Source organism: Saccopteryx leptura, chromosome 11, assembly GCF_036850995.1.
Source record: "Saccopteryx leptura isolate mSacLep1 chromosome 11, mSacLep1_pri_phased_curated, whole genome shotgun sequence".
Taxonomy (NCBI): Eukaryota; Metazoa; Chordata; class Mammalia; order Chiroptera; family Emballonuridae; genus Saccopteryx; species Saccopteryx leptura.
The window spans coordinates 45,870,976-45,880,547 of NC_089513.1; the positions used below are offsets into that span (position 1 = coordinate 45,870,976).

Sequence of the window (9,572 nt, forward strand, 5' to 3'; positions counted from 1 at the left end):
CTGAGAGTCTGCAGACCCAGCCACGTGGAGAGCTTTGCCTTTGTTTGAATTCTGTTCAGTCCAAATGAAACGTGCCCTTGCCATAATATGCCATGCTTTAAAACACAAAAGTGCATTACGAAACTTAGACCTACAAGGTCACCTCCTGCCCCGGCAGTCTGCATTATAACTTGTCCCACTTTCACAGTGCTTGTTTCTTTTTGGCATACTATGTAACTTCCTTATTTATTATGTTATTGTTGTCTGCCTTCCCCTGCTAGCTTATGGCCTCATGAAGGCAGAAATCTTGGTTGGTTTTATTCACTGATGGATCCCAAGTGTCTGCAACTGTATCTGGCACATAGCAGGTGTACTCAATATATACACGATGGATATTGTAAGGTATTTTTCCCCGCCGAGAAGGAAGGAAGAGGGCTCGGAGCCGCAAAGTGTGGAATAATAAACGGCTTTATTGAGTACAGATCGCACACCCCGCCCAGCAAGGTTCCCTGGCCCCGAGGAAAGAAAGATGGAGGAGATGGAGGCTAGGGAAGTTGCATGGATTAAACTGCGTGGGAGATATTTAAAGGGTCCCTCTAGGGAAGTGGAGCTACTATGACATTGTGCAGACGATGGCTTCTTTCCAAATGGTTCCTGGGAAGCTTCCTTTGATGGGCTTGATTGTGGGCGGTCCTAGCCAAAGTGGGCGGGTCTGAGTTACCCACGTGACCATCCCTCTATCCACCGACCTTACAGATATAACATACCATATATGTTATATACCAGGGGTCCCTAAACTACGGCCCGCAGGCCACATGCGGCCCTCTGAGGCCATTTATCCGGCCCCCGTCGCACTTCCGGAAGGGGCACCTCTTTCATTGGTGGTCAATGAGAGGAGCATAGTTCCCATTGAAATACTGGTCAGTTGGTTGATTTAAATTTACTTGTTCTTTATTTTAAATATTGTATTTATTCCCGTTTTGTTTTTTTTTTACTTTAAAATAAGATCTGTGCAGTGTGTGTAGGGATTTGTTTATAGTTTTTTTTATAGTCTGGCCCTCCAATGGTCTGAGGGACAGTGAACTGGCCCCCTGTGTAAAAAGTTTGGGGACCCCTGTTATATACGGTAATCTAGGGAAGACAAATGTGGAAATTTGCCCACCAATTGTACTAGCTCTCCTTTTCAGCAAAATTGAAAGATGTGCCTTCTATATTTTCACTCAAATCACTAATTAAAGTGTTGGAAAACATAGGGCTATCGGTATCCTGATGCATATGCTCTAAGTAGTATGTATAAGAATATTTATCATCACAGGGTTGGCCTTAGCAAAAGATTATATGCACCTGTCAATTGATAGAAGCCAGGCCCGTTCATGTAATAGACTATCATGCAGTCATTGTTTAAAAGAACAGAGGCAGATCTATAGGTACTAATACAGCCTGACCGCCAAGATGTATTATTAGATTTAAAAATGGATTTCCCATAAAAAAGAATAAAATCTAAATTTGTCTGACCTGTGGTGGCGCAGTGGATCACGGTTGCTAGACCTAGAATGCTGAGATCGTTGGTTCAAAACCCTGGGCTTGCCTGGTCAAGGCACATATGGGAGTTGATGCTTCCTGCTCCTCCCCTCTTCTCTCTCTCTGTCTCTCTCTTCTCTAAACTGAATAAAAAAAATCTAAATCTGTGACAGCACAGATGGACCTAGACAATGTTAAGCTAAGTAAAATGAGTCAGTCAGAGAAAGACAAATACCAAATTATTTCACTTATATGTAGAATCTAAAGAACAATATAAATGAACAAACAAACAGAAACAGACTCATAGATACAGAGAACAGAATGATGGTTGCCACAGGGGAGAAGGGTTGGGGAACTGGGTTAAAAAGGTGAAGGAATTGAGGACAGATTGGTAGTTACAAAACAGTCATAGGATATAAAGCACAGCATTGGGAATATGGTCGATAATATTGTAATAATGATGACAGGTGGGTACTGGAAATATCAGGGGGAACACTTTGCAAAATATATGATTGTCTAACCACATGCTGTACATCTGACACTAATACAAAATAATATTGAATGTAAACTATAATTGAAAAAAATTTTAAAAATGGATTTCCTTTTCTTATATGGCTTATTAAATCCTGCCTTTTGTGACAACATGGATGGAACTGGAAGGCATTACCCTAAGTGAAATAAGTCAGACAGAAAAACAAATATACAACAATTTCACTTATCTGTGCAAGATATTTATTTATTTATTATTATTATTATTATTTACAGAGACAGACAGAGAGTCAGAGAGAGGGATAGACAGGGACAGACAGACAGGAATGGAGAGAGATGAGAAGCATCAATCATCAGTTTTTTGTTGCGACACCTTAGTTGTTCATTAATTGCTTTCTCATATGTGCCTTGACCATGGGCCTTCTGCAGACCGAGTAACCCCTTGCTAGGGCCAGTGACCTTGGGTCCAAGCTGGTGAACTTTTGCTCAAACCAGATGAGCCCACACTCAAGCTGGCGACCTCGGGGTCTCGAACCTGGGTCCTCCACATCCCAGTCCGATGCTCTATCCACTGCGCCACCGCCTGGTCAGGCTATCTGTGCAATTTAAAAAAGTAGAACTCACAGAAACAGAAAGTAATGTGATGCTTACCAGGGGCTGGAGGCAAGAGAGTGAGGGGTGGAGGAAATGGGAAGGAGCTGGTCAAAGGGTACAAACTCCCAGTTACAAAATGAATATATTCTGGGGGGTCTAATGTACAGCATGGTGACTATAGTTAACAATACTGTATTATATACTTTATTTTTTAATTGATTTTTAGGGAGAGAGGAAGAGAGAGTGAGTGGGAGAGAGAAAGAGAGAGGGAGAGAAACATTGATTTGCTCTTTTATTTATTTATGCATTCACTGGTTGAATCTTGTATGTTCTCTGACCAGGGATTGAATCCCCAACCCTGGTATATCGGATGAGGCTCCAACCACTGAGCTACCTTGCCAGGTCATTATTACATACTTTAAAGTTGCTAAAAGAGTAGACCTTAAATGTTTTCAGCACAAAATACAAAAATAAAGGTAATTGTGTGAAGCAAGGAACCCATTAACTAATCTTATTGTGGTGATCATTTATATATATATATATATCAAGTCATTATATTATACACCCTAAACTTACATAATGTCAATTATATCTTGATAAAGCTGGGGTAAAAAGGCCCTGGCCGGTTGGCTCAGCAGTAGAGCGTCGGCCTGGTGTGCAGAAGTCCCAGGTTCGATTCCCGGCCAGGGTACATAGGAGAAGCGCCCACTTGCTTCTCCCCCGCCCCTTCCTCTCTGTCTCTCTCTTCCCCTCCCGCAGCCAAGGCTCCATTGGAGCAAAGATGGCCCAGGCGCTGGGGATGGCTCCTTGGCCTCTGCCCCAGGCGCTAGAGTGGCTCTGGTCGCGGCAGAGCGACCCCCCAGAGGGGCAGAGCATCGCCCCCTGGTGGGCAGAGCATCGCCCCTGGTGGGCGTGCCGGGTGGATCCCAGTCGGGCGCATGCGGGAGTCTGTCCGACTGTCTCTCCCCGTTTCCAGCTTCAGAAAAATACCAAAAAAAAAAAAAAAAAGTTGGGATAAAAAAATGAAAAGTGTGTAACAGCATTTATTATGCACCTGTGTTTTTTTTAAGTTCTGAAGGAACTTCTATATCAGCCTTGCCCCTGCTTTTTAAATTTTGTTTTGGTTTCTTTGCTTTGGTTTCTGTGGTTGCAACAATACTTATTTAATGGGTTTATTCAGATATAACTGAACAACCAAACAGTCAGTAAACACCACAATGTGCCAAGCAGGAGCTAGAACCTTTAAAGCCACTATTATCTTTCATCCTTGGACATGGTAGTCCCTGTTCCTATTTCACACATGAAGATATCAAGACCCCGGTGACTTGCCCAGGATCACACAACTTCTGGATTCTACTGGACCGTATCCTCCATCCCAGCCCCTCTTGTCAAGGGCAGAGTTTGCCCCTGCATTTCTCTGTGTCTTCTATTGGTACACAGACCCTGCCAAAAGCCACTGCATGAGAGCATTATGGACTTCAAGGTGCTCTGGCTTCCTGGCTTCAAGGGGCTTGGTCAGCTCATCCCTTCTCCCCTGTAGAGGTGTGGAATGACAGGGTATTGTCACAGCCTTGTCAGAGAGCTGGAGTCTGTCTGTCACCTGCCCAGGAAGCAAAACCTTGCAGACATGCACATCTGCCTGCCCAAGTTGGACAACTGCCACCAGCCTTGAGATGACATGCAAGAGCCATGGTGCCCGTGGTCCCACTAAGCCCCCACTAGAAGTGGAGTTCCTTCTCATACCTCAGGGCTATGGGGAGGAGACACGCTTCATCCCATCAGGGCAGCCCCAATATCAAGAAGGGCTCTATTATGTCTAAGGCAGAAGGCCAGAATTAAGTTAATTTTATCATCTTAGGGGATTCAACTGTTTTTATGAAAAGAGGGGACCTTGGGCTGCTGGTGTCACAGATAAGGAATGTGGACAGCGGCAGCAGATGGGTGACCTTGTTCTGCTTATTAACTCCTTTCCCTACCCTCTGCCCCTCCACACCCCTCCCTTGATTTTATTTTCAAGTCCAAGGTTTTAACACCAGCAGGGGAAGGAATAATTAGCACAGCCAAACCTTGGGAAAATGCTGCCTCAGGGGAATCCACATGTCCTCAGCCCATCAGCGGCCTTCAAGCAGGGCCCAGCTGAATGCCCTCCTGAGCCAGGCTGGGCGTCCACGGGAGGAAGAGCAGGCCAGCCTGCCCCCTTCCCCAGGGTGGAGGATAAGGCCATCTGCAGGGCCAGGCCTGTCTAGGCCAAGGCACTCCAGGTGGTATGAACCCAGATGGCTCAGGAAGTGAGGGGTGCTGCTAATTCTCAGCCACGTTAATCCAATCCCATTCAACAAACATTTATTGTGTGGTAAGGACCAAATTCTATGCTAGGAGCAGGGGATTGGAAGAGGAGTGAGACTCATCCCCACCACCCACCAAAAAATCAACCTGTGAATATTTGGGTTAACAGAGCCCAACAGAAGAACTGTTTAGAACCAGAAGGAAATAAACTAAGAGCGAAAAATGAGCCCAAGAAAACAACTTGGAGGGACCAGTTGGCCCTCAGAAGCCCAAGGTCTGCCTGCTCAGATAACAGGGAAAAAGCTGTACCAGGTGAGGACGTGGAGTCTTGAAGGTCTATGGAAGTTCTGTATTGTAAATACCCTATCCCCTGATGGACATCTGTATTTCTCACCTGCTAAGTCCTAATTTGTGGTTTGAAAAAAACATGTTTTCCTGAGATAAATGATATTATGTGATAGGGTGTGTGTGTGTGTGTGTGTGTGTGTGTGTGTGTGTGTGTGTGTGTGTGTGTGTGTTATTAATATGCTTGAAAACATACTGCCTCTAACCAGTTCCATCTCTGACTTACACCCCAAGAAGAGCATTCATCACATACTTGCATTAATTCTAGCCATCAAATTGGAAACCAGCTGTGTGAAGTTTTAGGGTTTTGTAAATGACATTTTTAAAGTGTGAAACAACTTTATCAGCTTATATATAAGATAATTATGATGTGCTCTACATGTATTTTGCTAAAAACAGTCATATCCCACAGGTAAATACTTTTTAAAGTAGTCATTAGGGTAAATCCCTGCAAATTTTCAAATAAAGGAGTTTCATTAATTTGACATTATTGGTTTACAACGGTGGTAGTCAACCTGGTCCCTACCGCCCACTAGTGGGCGTTCCAGCTTTCATGGTGGGCGGTAGCGGAGCAACCAAAATATAAATAAAAAGATAGATTTAACTATAGTAAGTTGTTTTATAAAGATTTATTCTGCCAAACTTAGTGAAAATTCAACATAAAGTACTTGGTAAGTAATTATTATTATATGCTTTAACTTGCTGTAACTCTGCTTTATAAATTTTATAAAGTAAAGTTACTTCCCCACTTTATAAATCACCATTACTGTGGAACCTGTGGGCGGTTAGACAATTATACTACTAGCAGAGATACAAAAGTGGGCGGTAGGTATAAAAAGGTTGACTACCCCTGGTTTACAATCGGTTCCACACAAGTGCCTGCAAAGAAACTTTGGCTTAACTATACTGTACCTTCTAAAAAGTGTGTGTATAATAGAGTGTGCTGAATATTATCTCAATAACTCAGGGTAATATTAATTATAATGATTGCACCTCAAGGTTGTACAGCATGATATGAAAGTGCATTAAGCTGCTTTCCTTCGCACTGACACTGAATTTATTATTTTTAAATTTTATGCTTATGTTTTTTTTATAATTTTTTGCCTCTTTCCATTAACACTAAGGCTCTAACTTTTAAAAATTGCCTTTAAGGCTCTTCCTAGAGCAGCTGACCCCCTCTCCCAGCCCACCCACGATAATGGCAACAGCTGAGGTACTGCATGTTGGTAAAATAATCTATGAGGGTAAAAGAAAAGAAGTCTATGCATTGTTAGATAGTCCAGGAAAAGGGCTCCTGTGGTCCAAGTTTACAAGTCCCATATTACAGCAGGAAATGCAGCCAGAAAGAATCACCTGGAAGGAAAAAGTGCAATCTTAAATAAAATTACCAGTTGTATTTTTCTGTTGTTACAGGAAGCAGGTATCGAAACTTCTTTCAATAGCAAATGTGGGGAGACAGCTTTCATTGCACCCAAGTGTGAAGTGATTCCAATTGAACGGATTTATCGAAGCATGGCAACTGGTTCTTTCTCAAAAGAAATCCTAGTGTTGAGGAAGTGTACAAGTTTGACCCTCCTAAAGTGATTTTTTTTTTAAAGGATAATGCCAGTAACGATGCACCGTGGTCTGAGGAATAGCTCATTGCTGCAAAATTTGGCTTTGTTGGACTCGTTATAGGCCAAACTGAAATGGGTATCATGAGTCATGCTACACAGGCTATTTTTGAAATGCTAGAATACTGGTTGACCCAGGATGGTACACTGGTCAATATGAAGATTGAATTTGGTGTTGACATAACCATTCTGCTGTACTGACTCCTGCTCTTACCTGGTCTACCAATAAAAATCAGTTACAGATGTTTTTAAACTAAGAGTTTCTAGGCTCCAAGTAAGAATCTCTGACGTTCTCCAGTTTATACGTCTCTGAGCTTTAGTGGATGTTTTTTCTCCTCTGACTTCTTTGTCTTCAAGCATAGTCCAAATAGCTAAGACTGCTGAAAAGGAAAGCTGGTTAATTAAGGCATTGTGGGTTTTTTTTCTGGAACGATACCTTGCTTTCACATAGCACCTATCCTAGAATTTGTTCAGAAACATGCATATCAAGCACCCTATTTATCTTTACAACATCTCTGTAATATGTTCTTTTAAAATTATTATTAATTTTTAATTTATTGTGTTTACATAGATTCAAGTGTCCCACTAAATATAACTCCCTAACCCCCCACTCATGTCCCTTTTTATACCCCCTTTCCCCACTGTTAGGATTTGCTGTCCTGTTATCTATATCTCTGTGTAAGTATATATAGTTTCACTAATCCCCTTACCTTCTCTGATCCCATCCCCTCCTCCCCTTCCCTCTGACTGCTGTCCTTCTGACCCCTGTGCCCCACCTCTGCTTCTATTCTGTTCCTCAGTTCACTTTGTTCCTTAGATTCCATATATATCTGAGACCATATGATATTTTTCTTTCTCCACCTGGCTTATTTCACTTAGCATAATAATCTCCAGGTCAATCCATGCTGTCACAAAAGGTAAGATTTCCTTCCTTTTCACAGCCATGTAGTATTCCACTGTGTATATGTACCGCTGCTTTTTAATCCACTCATCCACTGACAGACACTTGGGTTGTTTCCAGACCTTAGCTATTGTAAACAATGCTGCAATAAACATGGGATGCATTTCTTCTTTTGAATCACTGATTTAGTATTCTTAAGCTATATTCCTAAAAGTGGGAGAACTGGATCAAAAGGCAGTTCCATTTTCAGTTTTTTGAGGAAACCCTATACAGTTCTCCACAGTGGCTGCACAAGTCTGAATTCCCACCAGCAGTGCAGGAGGGTTCCCTTTTCTCCACACCCTCGTCAGCACTTATTGTGTGTTGATTTGATAATGAGCACCATTTTGACAGGTGTGAGGTGGTATTTCATTGTGGTTTTAATTAGCATTTCTCTGATGATTAGTGACATTGAACATTTTTTCATATGCCTATTGACCATTTATATGTCCTCTTTGGAGAAGTGTCTATTAAGTTCTTTTGTCAATTTTTAAATTGGATTGTTTGCCTTGCTGGTGTTGAGTTTTAGAAGTTCTTTATAAATTTTGGTTATTAACCCCTTATCAGACATATAGGCAAATATGTTCTCTTATTGTGTTGGTTGTCTTTTCATTTTGTTCATGGTGTCTTTAGCTGTGCAAAAGCTTTATAGTTTGATATAGTCCCATTTGTTCATCCTGTCCTTCATTTCACTTGCCTGTGGAGGTAAATCAGCAAAAATATTGCTACAAGAGATATCGGAGTGTTTACTTCCTATGTTTTCTTCCAAGATGTTTATGAATTCCTGGCTTACATTTAAATCTTTTATTCATTTTGAATTTATTTCTGTGAATGGTGTAAGTTGGTGGTCTAGTTTCATTTTTTTGCATGTACCTGTCCAATTTTCCCAACACCATTTATTAAAGAGACTGTCTTTACTCCATTGTATGCTCTTACCTCCTTTGTCAAATATCAATTGACCATAAAGGCATGGGTTTATTTCTGGGTTCTCTGTTCTGTTCCATTGATCTGTATGCCTGTTCTTATACCAGTACCAAGCTGTTTTGAGTACAATGGCCTTGTAGTATAGCTTGATGATATCAGGAAGTGTGATACCTTCCATTTTATTCTTCATTTTCAAAATTGCTGAGGCTATTCATGTTCTTTTTTGGTTCCATATAAATTTTTGGAATACTTGTTCTATATCTTTGAAATATGCCATTGGTATTTTAATAGGAATTGTATTGAATTTATAGATTGCTTTAGGTAATATAGACATTTTAATGTTGTTTATTCTTCCAATCCATGAACACAGTATATGCTTCCACTTGTTTGTATCTTCCTTGATTTCTTTCATCAATGTTTTATAATATTCTAAGTACAAGTTCTTTACCTCCTTGGTTAAATTTACTCCTAAGTACCTTATTTTTGTTGTTGTTGCAATAATGAAGGGGATTGTTTCCTTAATTTCTCTTTTAGACAGCTTACTGTTGGTGTATAAAAATGCCTCTGATTTCTGAATATTAATTTTATATCCTGCCACCTTGTTGAATTCATTTATCAGGTCTAGTAGTTTTATGATTGAGACTTTAGGTCAGGGGTCCCCAAATTATGGCCCACGGGCTGTATGTGGCCCCCTGAGGCCATTTATCTGGCCCCCGCCGCACTTCTGGAAGGAGCACCTCTTTCATTGGTGGTCAGTGAGAGGAGTATAGTTCCCATTGAAATACTGGTCAGTTTTTTATTTAAATTTACTTGTTCTTTATTTTAAATATTGTATTTGTTCTCGTTTTGTTTTTTTACTTTAAAATAAGATATGTGCAGTG

The 9,572-nt window shown here is 41.1% G+C and overlaps 1 pseudogene; it reads left to right on the top strand.

Moving 5' to 3' along the window:
* Nucleotides 1-6,412: 6,412 nt before the first annotated feature.
* On the top strand, nt 6,413-7,028 carry LOC136382899 (bifunctional phosphoribosylaminoimidazole carboxylase/phosphoribosylaminoimidazole succinocarboxamide synthetase pseudogene; annotated as a pseudogene).
* The last annotated feature ends 2,544 nt before the right edge of the window (nt 7,029-9,572 follow it).